The following is a 14,980-nucleotide window of genomic DNA, read 5'->3' as shown; positions in this document are numbered from 1 at the left end:
TGTCTTGTAGCTCCAGTGCGGTGCTTGGGCAAAGCAATCTAAGCTGTTAGGGCCTCCCTTTTCTGTAAATGACAAGAAAAAAATTCCCATCTGACTTAGGCAATACTTTTGTAAATACGATAGAATTACTAGAGAAATGAAATGGAAGAAGTAAACATAAATGCAAGCCAGATTTTAAAAAATTATTAGATTAAGCAGACGTGAAATTGGATGTGTGGCAAGGTTAAGTTATATTTTTTAAAAAACTCAGCTTCCCTACTTATTATCTCGTTGGGGTCCAGTAGCAAACAGCTCACAGACTGGTGGTGTCCTGATTATAGGAAGACCTGACTGGCATCCAGTACAGGGCTGACTCCGAGTCTGTGGGCTCTCAGTGTTTGCTGAAGGGATGAATGAATGAATAGTACGCACAGTGCATATTTAAACTCCAACTGAGATATGTGTGTGACTGCTCAAAAACAGTTCTACAAGTGCGAATAGTACAGTTATGAGCTCATCCAAAACAATACTTGATCAAAAACAATTGTAAGAGTAATAACTGAACATACACTTGTTTGAATTTTAACGTTAATTGGAAGTGCTTTCCTGACATGTTTATGATGAGGAATATGAGCAGATCTTAGGTGTTGAGAGTCAACTTTGTGAAAGGGCTTTCACTTTACTTTTTGAAATTTCTAGACCTTTTTAATTGAAGAGTGTCCTGAGATTACAAGATGAATAAAATTCCTCTTTATTGTGTGGTCAGGATTAAAAGAAAATAATTCTTTATTGTTGAAAGTATTACAGGTGTCCCCCTTTTTCCCCCAGAGACCCCCTCCACCTGGTCCCTCCCCCCCCCCCCCGCCTCCTCCCCCCTCCCCCCACCCTAACCGCCCCATTAGCACCATCCTGTAGGGTGGGGCTGAGGGCATGCTCCCTAAGGCCACAGGTAGCCTGAGACTCTGGGTGCCCATCCAGTGGGGGAGTCAGGGATGGGCCCGCCAACCACTTTCTTTTCCCGCCCTTGCAGATCACCTCCAACTAGAAGCTACTGAGAGCAGCTGGCTCCAGCTGGCGGGTTGTATGGTCAAGATTTTTTGGGGGAAAAAAATTAATTTTACAAAGTAATATTTGCCTACTTTAAAAAGAATTTAAATAGCACTGAAGATTATTGTGGGATATGTAAAAGCTCCCTTTTCTCTTTTACTCATTTTCTCAAGGCTGGAGGGTGTATTGTTTAAATTTTTAAAATTTTTATTGTCTTTTAAAAATCTTTATTGTAGAGAGTATTACACATATCCCACTCCCCCCCCCCCCCATCCCTATTACCTCCCTCCACCTGGTTCCTGCCCCACCCCAGGCCTTCACCACCATATTGTCTATGTCCATAGGTAATGCATATATGCATATAAGTTCTTTGGTTAATCTCTTCCCACCTTCATCTCTCCCCTTCCCTCTGAGATTCCTCAGTCTGATCCATGTTTTCATGCCTTTGGTTCTATTTTATTTATCAGTTTATTTTGTTCATTAGATTCCTTGTTTGTTTATTTTGATTTTGAGATTCAATTGTTGATAGATATGCATTTACTAGAGGCCTGGTGCATGAAATTAGTGCACTGGTGGGGGGGTTAGACCCTCAACCCTGCCTGCGCCCTCTCGCAGTCCGGGACCTCTCAGGGATGTCCGCCTGCCGGCTTAAGCCCAATCCCCGGTAAGGATTGGGCTTAAGCCGGCAATCAGACATCCCTCTTGCAGTCCAGGGCTGTTGCAGTCTAGGACCCCTCGCTCCTTACTGCTCTCCTGCAACAGAGGCAGGAGAGGCTCCCGCTACCACCAATGCACTCACCTGCCCTGAGCCCAGCTTCTGGCTGAGTAGCGCTCCCCCTGTGGGAGCACACTGACCACCAGGGGGCAGCTCCTATGTTGATCATCTGCTCCCTGGTGGTCAGTGCACGTCATAGCGATCGATCGTTCCACTGGTCGTTCTGCCATTTGGTGGATTTGCATATTAGGGTTTTATTATATAGGATTGCCATTTTATTATTCATATTTTTTATCTTTTTTCTTCTCCTTCCTCTTCTTAAAGAATATCCTTCAGTATTTCATGTAATACAGGTTTGGTGGTGATGAGCACCTTTAGCTTTTTCTTATCTGTGGAAGCTCTTTACCTGACCTTCAATTCTGAATGATTGCTTTGCTGGGTATAGAGTAATCTTGGTTGTAGGTCCTTGCTATTCATCACTTTGAATGTATTTTGCCACTCCCTCTGGCCTGCAAAGTTTCTGTTGAGAAATCAGAAATCTCCCTTGTAGGTAGGTAACTGCTTTTTTCTTGCTGCCTCTAAGATTCTCTCTTTGTCTTTAACTTTTGTCATTTTAATTATGCTCTGTCTTAGTGTGGGCCTCTTTGGGTTCCTTTTGTTTGGGGTTCTCTGCACTTCCTGAACTTTTAAGTCCATTTCTTTCACCAGGTAGGGGAAGTTTTCTGTCATTATTTCTTCAAATAGGTTTTCAATATCTTGCTCTCTCTCTTCTCCTTCTGGAACCCCCATTATGCAAATGTTGGTACGCTTGAAGTTGTCCCAGAGGCTCCTTACACTATCTTCATATTTTTGGATTCTTTTTTCTTTTTGGTCTTCTGGTTAGGTGTTTTTTGCTTCCTCATATTCCAAATCGTTGATTTGATTCTCAGAATCCTCTACTCTACTGTTGAATCCCTGTAAATTATTCTTTATTTCAGCTAGTGTATGCTTAGTTTCCGACTAGTCCTTTTTCATGTCTTTGGTGTTCTTACTAAGCCCCTTGAAGCTCTGTGGGAGCCATGCCGATGAGAGCACAGAGGCCTTGCTATTCGTACACCAGGATGCTCAGGGCTGTTCTGTCATGAGTCCAAATGGGATGGCCAAGGCCTCTGAGCCTGGGAATCATAGCAGGCTAAGATACCCAGCGTGTGCAAGGACACACGGCACACCGTGCCCTTCTGTAACCCAAATGATTGATGTCACTGTTGGCAGCTAGGCTTCTTTGTCTCTGGAATAATATACAGGTTACTGATAGGAGTCTGCTAGAGAGAGCAGCTGGGCAGAGGCAGCAGACACAGAAAATGTAGCTCCTGTGTGTGCAGGAGAGGCTGGAGAGCTCAGACAGAGCTGAGAGCCAGTACTGCTACAATGTAAGGCTAAGAGCTCACAGAGTGTGAACTAAGCCGGCAACTGAGCTATCAGATATAGCTGCCATGTTAACCAGCCAGTGTGCTGGGCAGGGGAGATAGGAGAAGCTGCTGATGCTGAAGCTCCAGGGGAAAGCTCAGGTACTATTGCTATGTAAAGCTAGGTGTCTAGAGGCAGCATGCGGCTGCTCATATAATAGCTGTAGGTACAGAGACTAATGCTGCTTTGTGGGAAAGATGTACCTGTTCACTAGCCGGTGTATAGCTGCCTGCCTGTTGTATGGACTTTGCTGTGGAGAACTGTTTTGTCTAACGGCTATATGGCCATTGGCTTCTGCAATAAAGACTCATTCTTATATACCCACAACCTCTCATGGCTTCTCTATCTCCCCCGCCACCGAGAACTGACCTGTGTCTCAGTGAGCAGAGGATAAAGGAGGAACTTGGACTAAGTTCCCAACCATTAGTACAGTGGGCAGGATTCGAGAAGGAACCAGCCCTGCTGTAGTCGGGAAGAGTTTAGAAGAATATATGAGCTCAGAACAACTCAGAGCAGCAATGCTGAGCAGTGGTCCTGCTGGCACTGACAAGTCAGCTCTCATTAAGATCTTTGAGTATGCTTATAACCATTGTTTTGAACTCTGTATCTAGGAGTTTGTTTGCTCCATTCATTTAGTTCTTTTTCTGGAAATTTCTCCTGTTCTTTTATTTGTGACCTGTTTCTTTGTCTCCACATTTTGATTTCTTCCCTGTGTTTGTTTCTATGTAGTAGGTAGAGCTGCTATGTTTCCTGGAATTGGTAGAGTGGGTTTGTGTAGTAGGTGTCCTGTAGGACCCAATGGTTCAGCCTTCCCAGTCACCTGAGCTGGGCAAACTAGGTACACCCCTGTGGGCTGTGTGCACAATCTTGGTGTAGTTGAACTTGATTGCTATTGGCATCACTGGGAGGATTTGACCTCCAGGACAGTTGGCTGTGAGGACCAGCTGCGACTACAGCAGAAGAGCTGCTGTGCAGGAGACACCCCTATGGAGCAGGATTTGCTTTAGTGGGGCTTTGGTGCCCACTGAGTCTGTGCCTTGAATGTGTCATTGTGGATGTGTAGAGTTGTAATCTGGTATGGTCTGAAGCTGTCCACTGGGTGCAGTGGCTCTGGTGCCTCCTGGGAGATGCAGTCAGCCACTGCCTGGGGCCACCCAGCAGGAGCTACAGAGCAGTCTGCAGATGGCTGCTCCTTGTGTTGGGCTTGGAAGTGTCCAGATGAGGCCAAGCTGTGAAGCAAGGCAGCTTGCTGCTAGTACTGGGCCTTGGGCCTCTTTCTGATAGGCACACTGACTCCAGCTGCTGCTTGTTTGCGAGATTTTAGGAAAGCCTGAAGCCTGAGCCAGGTCATATGGAAAAGCTGCTGTAAACAGCTTGGGTAGACAGCAAATTGGGTGGGTGGGGTCTCAAGGAATCATCAGGGTGGTGGGAACAGTATGATCCAGGTTGATGGAGCCTCAGATATGGAGCCTGCAAGTCAGCTCTGTGATGGGGAAGACCTCATTATAGGAACAATGAAACCTGGGAGCACCCCTGTCTGGGAGAAAGCAGCTTAAGTACTTGCCCTGATGCTGGACAATCCAGTTCCTCCCTGAATGCCCCAGGTTCCTTTCAAACTACTGCCTCAGTACTGGAGCCCAGAGGGATCAAGTCTGAGTAAGTCCATGTGCCGGCCCTTTAAGAGGAACTTCCTGGATCTCCAGCAGCCTCCCTGTCACTCAGCCACAATCCTCACTGGATTTTACAGACTGAAGTTATGGGGACTTCTCTTCCCAGCACTGGAAATGGCTGAGGGATCTGGTCTGGGGCTGGGAACTCTTGCTCCTCACTGGAGGCCTCTGCAACTGAGCTATCCCTCCCCATTAAAAAACACCACATGTGGGTGTTGGGCCAGCCAGTTCCATGCTTCCTACCGGTCTCAGTGTGCTTTCTTCTTTACTTCTCCAATTGTAGGACTTCCATTCAGCCAAATTTCAGGCGGTTCTAAATGATTGTTGTTCTGTATTTTAGTTGTAATTTTGAAGTTGAGGGAGGCAGTGAGTGCTGCGTTTACTTACTTCGCCATCTTCCTGAATTCCTCCTGAATTTTTAAAATGGCAATTTCCAGAGATTTTATATATAAACTAGTAGCCCGGTGCACGAAATTCGTGCACATTAAAAGGGAATTAATTGCCCTAACCCCGTGGTTGGAAAACTGCGGCTCGTGAGCCACATGCTGCTCTTTGGCCCCTTGAGTGTGGCTCTTCCACAAAATACCACAAAATACATACAGTGTTATTGAAACTTCGTGGCCCATGCGCAGAAGTCAGTATTTTGTGGAAGAGCCACACTCCAGGGGCCAAAGAGCCGCATGTGGCTCGTGAGCTGCAGTTTGCTGAGCCACAGTTTGCCAACCACTGCCCTATCCGGTTTGGCTCAGTGGATAGAGCATCGGCCTGTGGACTCAGGTTCAATTCTGGTCAAGGGCAGGTACTTTGGTTGTGGGCACATCCCCAGTGGGGAGTATGCAGGAGGCAGCTGATCAGTGTTTTTCTCTCATTGATGTTTGTAACTCTCTATCCCTCTCCCTTCCTCTCTGTAAAAAATCAATAAAATGTATTTTTTTTAAAAAAGGGAATTAATTAGCGGAGATATTTTAATATTGCTATTTTCCCTTTCTCTATAATAAGAAGTGTGAAAGATGAAAGGAAATTAGTAAAATGTATATGAAAATAATATATAAATCCTATCTAATAAAAGAGAAACATGGTAATTGGCGTACAACCACTACCCTTCCCATTGGCTAATCAGTGAGATATGCAAATTAACTGCCAGCCAAGATGGTGGCTGGCAGCCAGGCAGCTTGAAACTAACATGAGGCTTGCTTGCTTCAGTGACGGAGGAAACCAACTTTCCCCTCTGCCTCTGCAGGCCTCTGAGCCTGCAGTTTAAGAAACATTGTAACAAATATAGAAGCTAAACAAAACCCCAGAAACCAGCTTTCAGCTGGCTGGGATCTCAGAGCTGGAGTTGATACAGAGTTTCGATAATAGAACTGAAACAAACCAGATACCTGCTCTCAGGAGCGGAGGCCTAAGAGCTGGAGCCTCAGAGCTAAAGCTGGCCCAGAATAAAAAAAAGAAAAAGAAAAAAAGGAGCAGTTGGGAGCTTCAGTCCCAGCCTGAAATCGGCCCTCAGCCCCTCACCCAGACTGGCCAGGCACCCCAGTGGGGACCCCCACCCTGAAGGGTGTGTGACCAGCTGCAAACAGCCATCATCCCCTCATCCAGGCTGGCCAGGCACCCCAGTGGGGACCCCCACCCTGATCCAGGACACCCTTCAGGGCAAACCAGCCAGCCCCCACCCATGCACCAGGCCTCTGTCCTATATAGTAAAAGGGTAATATGCCTCCCAGCACCGGGATCAGCAGAGCTGAGAGGCCTCCCGGCACCAGGATCAGTGTGACAGGGGGCAGCGCCCAATCCCCCTGATCGCCCTGCGGCTCTGTGTGTGACAGGGGGCGGGGCCACAACCTCCCTATCGGCCCTGGTCTGTTCATGACGGGTGAAGGCGCCCCAACCCCCTGATCGGCCCTGCTCTGTGCTTGATAGGGGGGAGCTCCCCAAACCCCTGATCACCCTGCGGCTCTGTGTGTGACAGGGTGCGGCACCCCAACCCCCTGTTTGGCCATGCTCTGTGGGTGATAGAGGGCGGCGCCCCAACCCCCTCACCCCATGGGCCCTGCTCTGTGTGTGACAGGGTAGAGCCATAACCTCCCCATCGGCCCTGCCCTGAGTGTGACAGTGGCGGTGCCCCAACCCCCTGATCGGCCCTGCTCTGTGGGTGATAGAGGGTGGCACTCCAACCCCCTGATCCGCCCTGCTCTGTGTGTGACAGGGGGCGGTGCGCCAACTCCCCTATCGGCCCTACTCTGTGAGTGACGGGGGAGCTCCTCAACCCCCTGATGGGCCCTGCTCTGTGCGTGACAGGGGGGAGCTCCCCAACCCCCTGATCGGCCCTGCTCTGTGCATGACTGGGGGCAGCGCCCCAACCCCCTGATTGGCCCTGCTCTGTGCATTACAGGGGGTGGCGCCGCAACCTCCCCATCGACCCTGCCTTGAATGTGACAGGGGGCGGTGCCCCAACCCCCCAATCGGCCCTACCCTGAGCGTGACTGAGGATGGTATCGCAACCTCCCAATCTGCCCTGCTCTGTGCATGACAGGGGGCGGCGACCCAACTCCCCAATTGGCCCTGCTCCGAGCCCAAACAGGGGCTGCACCTAGGGATTGGGCCTGCCCTCTGCCACCCGGGAGCAGGCCTAAGCCAGCATGTCATTATCTCCCGAGGGGTCCCAGTCTGCGAGAGGGCACAGACCAGGCTGAGGTACCCCCCCCCCCCAGTGCACAAATTTTTGTGCACCGGGCCTCTAGTTTATTAATAAATAAACAGTAACAAAAGGATATAACAACAACAGAGGCATGATATAAAAATGACAAAAACATGATATGAAAACAACAAAAACATGATATAAAAACAACAGTGATGCAAACAATGACTGATAAAATGATTAAACTTATTCTAATATCTCCCTGTACACCACATTAAAAGTGAAAATACTTTCAGAGTGCTTGACTAATTTCTCTTGTGATGAAGTATTTAGAACTTTAACTGTAACGTCACATGCTCTTCAAACTTGAGAGAAAGCAACATATAACTGACCATGTGCGAAAACGGGTTCAGGTCGGAATATTCCTACTCTGTCTAGAATTTGTCCTTCTGATTTATTAATAATCATCGCAAATGTTGGCATCATGGGAAACCGTCTTCAAATTAATTTAAATGGGAGGCCAGTGTCAGACAGGGACAAATCAATTCTTGGAATCAGAACAACCTCTCCCTCTGCAGATCCTGTTAATACTTCACCTTCGATAATGTTAGATTGTAATCTTTTGATGATAAATCTGGTACCATTACAAAGACCCCACTTACTATTAAGATTTCTCAATAGCATGATGATTGCAACACGTTCAATTTTAATTTATGACACAGCATTCCCGAAGGAGTAATACTGTTAAGAAATTCGATGGCAAAATTTTCCTTTTTTAGCATCATCTCTTGAATCAATGGAATCATCACTCAAATATGTGTGAAAATCTCTGAGTATGTCCAAAATTTCTTCATTTAATTTTTGAACGTGCTCATTTTTTTGGACAAAGAATTTCATGTTTAGATATATTTTTAATATTATCTGTAGATATACTATTTCCAAAGGTAGCTGCAATAATAGATCCATTACAAATCATTTCACAGGGGATTTCAATATCCATTTCTAAATGAAAACTGCTATCAAGTTTGCCATCTCCAAGTTTTACTAACTATTCACTATAAGCAGAATCCTCTGATCTCATATTTGTTTTAAGAGACAATTTATTGAAACATCCCCAAACATTGCAGTATTTTAAACTTGTTTATACTATGGCCGATCCCATAGCATGCGGTACAATACTGAGACATTGTCGAAAATCCCCTCCGAGAAGGAGAACTTTCCCACCAAATACAACATTCAAATTCATAATTTCTCTTAGTAATCTGTCTATGGCGTTTATAGCATGACTGGATGCCATGATGCATTCATCAATAATGAGAAGTTGGGCCTTTTTAATAGTTTTAGCAACTTCACTGTTTATATCGAGTCTAGAAATTGAAGTTTCATTTAATGGAATTGGTCATTTATATTGGGAGTGAAAGGTTCTTCCATCGAGAAGTAAATTTGCAGCAATTCCTGTAGATGCTGTGGGTAAAACAGTACCACCACAACCTCTAATATAATGTATTAAAACTTTATTGTGGGGAGCCGCTACAATGTTTGGACAGGGTCAAGCCTTGGACTGATGAGAGGGCACAGTTCTCTCATTGCCACGTGCAAGTCCCAGCTTGGAGGGCAGGGCCCTCCCAGCACAATTATAGCCAACAGCTATAGTTGTAAGCTTGAACCTATGGTTCAAACACGTGGCCCCATGTACCTGAGTGATATGGGCTTGATAGAGTTCAGGTGCGTGTAGTTGAGTAGGATTGAAACCCAGAAGAATGTTGTAAACATCTTGGTCACGCCCTTATTTTACCTCATGGCATCTACTATAAAATAAAGACACGGCTGTGGGTGTGGTCGCTGTCTCTCAGAGAAGCAGCGTCCCACCGAGACCCAGATTTCATTCTCTTGTCTGTCTTTTCTAAGCCTTTCAGCCGTCCCCACTCAGGTTCACCCTTGGCCGTGCTGGCGCGGCACACTTTATGAAGATATGCCTCCACACTCTGAGGGCGGGTTCCTGCCTCAAACCCTGGAATTTGGGTTTGAGGCAGGAACAGCTCCAGGAAACAGCTCGGGGGAGGGCGCAGCCGTGGCCAAGACAACCCCTGCAGGACTGACTTCCTTCCGCTTGGTCGTGGGTCTGGCGTGATGTTACACCCAGGGCTTTTATATAAGTAGACTAGAGGCCTGGTGCACGAAATTCATGCACTTGGGGGCTCTCTCAGCCCAGCCTCCATCTTCTCCCAGTCCGGGACTCCTCGGGGAATGTCTGCCTGTTGGCTAAGCTGGCAGTTGGACATCCCTCTCACAATCTGGGATCCCTTGTTGTTTACCGCTCTCCTGCAGCGGAGGTGGGAGAGGCTCCCGCCACCACTGCTGTGCTCGCCTGCCATGAGCCCAGCTTCTGGCTGAATGACGCTCCCCCTGTGGGAGTGCACTGACCACCAAGGGGCAGCTCCTGCGTTGAGCGTCTGCCCCCTGGTGGTCAGTGCGCATTATAGCAATCGGTTCTTGTTCCACCATAACAGTTGCTTAGGCTTTTATTATATAGACTAGAGGCCTGGTGCACAAAAATTTGTGCACTCGGGGCGCGGGTGTCCCTCAGCCCAGCCTGCGCCCATTCACAGTCCAGGACCCCTTGGGGGATGTCCACTTGTTGACTTAGGCCCACTCCCTAGGGGATCAGGCCTAAGCTTGCAGTCAGACATCCTTCTAGCAGCCAGGGAGCCCTTGGGGATGTCCGACTAAAGGCTTAGGCCCTCAAGGGATCAGGTCTAAACCGTTAGTTGGACATTCTTAGTGCTGCCACGGAGGTGGGAGAGGCTCCTGGCACCACCACTGCGCTGGCCAGCCATGAGCCAGCTTCTGGCTGAGTGGCACTCCCCATATGGAAGTGCACTGACCACCGGGGGACAGCTCCTGCATTGAGCATCTGCCCCCTTGTGGCCCGTGCACATCATAGCAACCGGTCATTCTCCTGTCCAGTCAATGTGGATATTAGCCTTTTATTATTATTATATAGGATGTCCCTATTTCCCCCCTTTTGCCCCCTCTACCCAGCTCTTGCCCCCCACTTCTCTCTGGCCACCACCATACTGTTGTCTGTGTACATGGGTTGTGCATATATTTTCTTTGGCTAATCCCTTCTTTAAATTCACTTCTTTAAGTTTGTATTTTCAGATAAGTGCTTATAACTGCACTATTATATATTTTCTATTATGTCATTTAGAATTAAGATATTTTTTAATTGAACCCTTGTAAATTTTAGCACAATTTAATAAATTATGCTAGAAGCAATTAGGAGATTTTTAATGTAATGCAGATACATTTCAATTAATATTTTATTAATTTTTAAATTTTTTAATATTTTAATTTGAAATAATCTCATACATCTAAAAAAACTATAAAATATTACAGCATATTATATGTACCCTTCACCCAATTTCTTAGGTGTTAATAATTTAAACATAACCATTATACAACTAACAGAATTTGTAATATAATTTTCTTATAATCTCTTTAATGTTACTTAATCCATTTACTTTGTTTTTGTTAATCTTCACCCAAGGATATTTTTCCATTGAATGTTAGAGAGAGTGAAGGGAAAGGGAGAGACACATTGATTGGTTGCCTCCTGCACATGCTTTGATAGGGACTGGGGATCAAGCCAGCAACTGAGGTACATGCCCTTGACTGGAATCGAACCTGGGACCCTTCAGTCCACGGGCTAATGCTCTATCCACTGAGCAAAACAGGCTGCAGCTTAATTCATTTACTTTTAATCTATGTGTGTCTTTATATTTAAAGTGGTTTTTGTTTTTGATTCACCCTCTTAATCTGTCCTTTAATTGGTGCATTTATGCCACTGACTTTCACAGTGCTTACTGATAGAGTTACTACCATATCAGGCAGCTTCAGGGTCTTCTGGGTCCCGCCCTGCCTTGCCTTTTTTCTTCTTTTTTTTCTAAGACATTTCAATTTATTTAAAAGAAGCCAATATACAGGATATAAAGGGTATGATATTTACAACAGTACAGTAAATAGGTTGGTTTCCCAGTAGGATCAGTAGTCTTTCAGTGAATATTAACCCCCCTTCCCCTTGATGCTCGACCCAGCTGGCAGACAAACAGCAACAGTGGGGTGGGATGGGACTGCAGGATAGAAAGTCTCCCTGAAGGGATTAAAAATCACGTAGATGCTAAAATGTCCACGGAGGGGTCTTGGGGGTGAGGGGTGCCTCTGCCTCATTCCTTTGAGGGCTTGGCAGCAGGAATGCTGAGGGATTTGCCCCAAACTAACACACGGCCCACCCTGAGCCTGTAAATCTTTCACCCATGGACTATTCCCTTTCCGAGAGAATCAGCCCTAATCCCTCAGCCAGGGCCTGGAGGAGCCGCCCAGGCCGTGGGCACAGCCAGGACTGTGGACATTTCATGGCATTTCCACTCCCACTCCAGCTGCCTAACAACTCTGCACTGCTCCCCTCGCCCACCTCCCCCGTCACCCCATCAGGACACTGCACAGGAGGGGACACTGGTTTTCCCATGCACATTGGGAACTTGCTGTTTCTGTTTTCTGGAGTAAAAAGGTTCCTGTGGGTCGGGTAAGGTCTCTGCTTGGCAAGAAGTTCTGTAACAGAACCACTGACCACACCCACCTCCTCTGGGCATGGAGCAGCTCCGGCCCTCAGAGCTCATCTCTCCAGCAGAACTGAAGGGAAGACCGTGTATACCCTTCTGTCCCTCACCCTTCACATGCCCAGAACCATCAGTGCCACACTTCCTAATTCCTATCACTGTATTTCATTAGTTCCATACTGTTTTACTAATCATGAATCTAAACAGATTGGTTCAAAAGGAGATCCTTCTATTTTTAAAGTAGCTGGGCCTTCTGGGGGCGGGCCTTGCCTTGCAGCCCGGACCTGCTGATTTGCGGTCCCCAGGGCGCAAGGCAAGACCGGCTGCTGGGAGCGGGCCTTGCCTTGCAGAGCCGACCCCGCTGATGGGCGGTTCCCAGGCCCCAAGGCAAGACCGGCTGCTGAGTCTTCTGGGGGCGGTCCCCACTGGGGTGCCTGGCCAGTCTGGGTGAGGGGCTGAGGGCTGTTTTTAGGCTTCCCGCACTCCCTTTAGGGTGGGGGTCACCACTGGGGTGCTTGGCCAGTTTGGATGAGGGGCTGAGGGCCGTTTTCAGGCTGGCGGGTGACTGAAGCTCCCAGCCTCTCCTTTTTTTCTTTTTTCTTTTTTTTTTATTCTGGGATTTATTTACCTTCTATGGCTGTCACTGGAGCTGAGAGTTGGCTTTAGCTCTGAGGCCGGCTCCAGCTTGAGGTCTCGGCTGCTGAAAACAGGTATCTGGGCTTTGTTTAGCTTCTATAATTGAAACTCTGTTGCCATCACTGGCGCTCTAAGCTCTGAGCCCGCTGACGGCTGAAAGCAGCTATCTGGGCTTTGTTTAGCTTCTATAATTGTAACATTGTTGCATCCGGAGCTCAGAGCTGGGCTGCTGCAGGCCGGAAATGTTGGCTTCCTCTGTCACTGGAGCTTCAGCTGCCTGGCTGCTGGCCGCCATCTTGGTTGGCAGTTAATTTGCATATCCTGCTGATTAGCCAATGGGAAGTGTTTGGGGGTATGGTCAATTTGCATCTTTCTCTTTTATTAGTGTAGACTAGAGGCCTGATGCACGAAATTCATGCAAAGGGCTCGGCCCTCCCGGCCCTGGCTTTATCCGGAAGGTCGTCTGGAAGGACGTCTGACTAATTAGCATATTATGTTTTTATTATTATAGATAAGCTCATTAAGTATAAGTGTAATTATCCTTAAAAACACACAAATTGGCTGGTACAGTTTTGAAGTACATTATTACTGTTTCAGAGTCTAAACTCTGGATTCATAAAGTGTTGGTTTGAATTATGGTCCTATTATTCACTAGCTGTGTTTCCTTGGAAAACTACTTAATATATGTGTATCATTCCCTTTTTTAAAAATACATTTTTAATTGATTTCAGAGAGGAAGGGAGAGAGATAGATAGAAACATCAATGATAGAGTCATTGATCGGCTGCCTCCTGAATGCCCCCCACGGGGGATCAAGCCTGCAACTCAGGCATGTGCCCTTGAGTGGAATCAAACCTGGGACCCTTCAGTCTGCAGGCCAATGCTCTATCCACTGAGCCAAACCAGTTAGGGCTCATTCCCTTTTTTATAAAATAAAAACCTATGTCATGGGATTATTGAGATTAAATGAATTCATTATGTAAACACAGCACAAGTGCCTGAGACTTAGTAAGCAGTATATTTTAGTTGTTACAGAAAATTGCTATTTTTACTTAAGTATGTATAACTTCAAATACTTTTCCTTCTCATTACATATGTGTTGAGTGTATATACCTCTTTGAAAAAAATATTTGCTTGGTATTTCATGGCATAATTTATTTAACCAAGCTTTCATTAATGAGCTTCTAGGTGTTTTTCTGTTTTATTTCTCCCTTAATACAGACAATGCTACAGTGAACATTTACATTTTTGCATATTTATGGAATATATGCTGGGTCAAAGTATACACACAATTTGCATTTTGATAGAGCCTGTTTGTGCTACATTCCCGCTTACAGTGTGTGACAGTGCCTGTTGCCTCACCCCCTATCCATGTGGGGTATTGTAAGTGGACTTTTTGATATCAATTTGAAATTTTTATCAAAATAATGGCATGTTTATGTTTTTTACTTAATAAATTTTAAAAATGTTTTTATTTCAGAGAGGGGAAGGGCAAGGGAGAGAGAGAGATAGAAACATCAATGATGAGAGAGAATCATTGATTGGCTGCCTCCTGCCTACCCCGCACTGGGGATTGAGCCCGTAATCCAGTCATGTGCCCTGACCAGGACTCGTACCTTGACCTCCTGGTTCATGGGTTGATGCTCAACCACTGAGCCATACTGGCTGGGCAAATGGTATCAGTTGAACTCATAAAATACTACTATATCAACAGACTACTACATGTATATTATATATATATTAGGGCTCTATGTACTAGTAAGATTAAGATTCCATTTGTAACATGGCTTCTGCTTAAAAATTTTTTTTGGAAGATAAACAGTTTGCTGTTCTTTACACAAATCTGTATTTCTTTACCTTTTCTCTTTCCCCTGGAATTAGTGTCCCTGCCTGCAGATTCCATTGGAAACACTGCCTCTTCAATTAGGCCTTTGTCATCTCCCCAACCAGATGAAACTCCTTTTGAATGTCCAGGGCATTGTTTTATACTATCTTTATGGTACACACAACTCTTAAGTTATATTGAAGTCATTGTGAATTTGTTTTATCCTCTTTTCTGTATTACATTAGGGGTAATTTTTATTCACCCTTTTAAAAAAAATTAAAAAAAAATTTCAATCCTCACTCGAGGAGTAAGGATGTTTTTTTTCCCATTAATTTTTTTTAGCGAGCGGAAGGGAGAGGGGGGGGGAGAGAGAGAAACATCTATGTGAGAGAGACACATCCTGCAC

The 14,980-nt window shown here is 46.0% G+C and overlaps 1 protein-coding gene across 2 annotated transcripts in view; it reads left to right on the top strand.

The window, feature by feature from the left end:
• Positions 1 to 14,980, top strand: part of MRPS28 (mitochondrial ribosomal protein S28) — a 107,057-nt gene that overhangs the window by 581 nt on the left and 91,496 nt on the right. The window lies entirely within an intron of this gene.

Source organism: Myotis nattereri, assembly GCF_964212035.1.
Source record: "Myotis nattereri genome assembly, chromosome: 17".
Taxonomy (NCBI): domain Eukaryota; kingdom Metazoa; phylum Chordata; class Mammalia; order Chiroptera; family Vespertilionidae; genus Myotis; species Myotis nattereri.
This window is presented reverse-complemented; position numbering and strand designations above follow the sequence as displayed.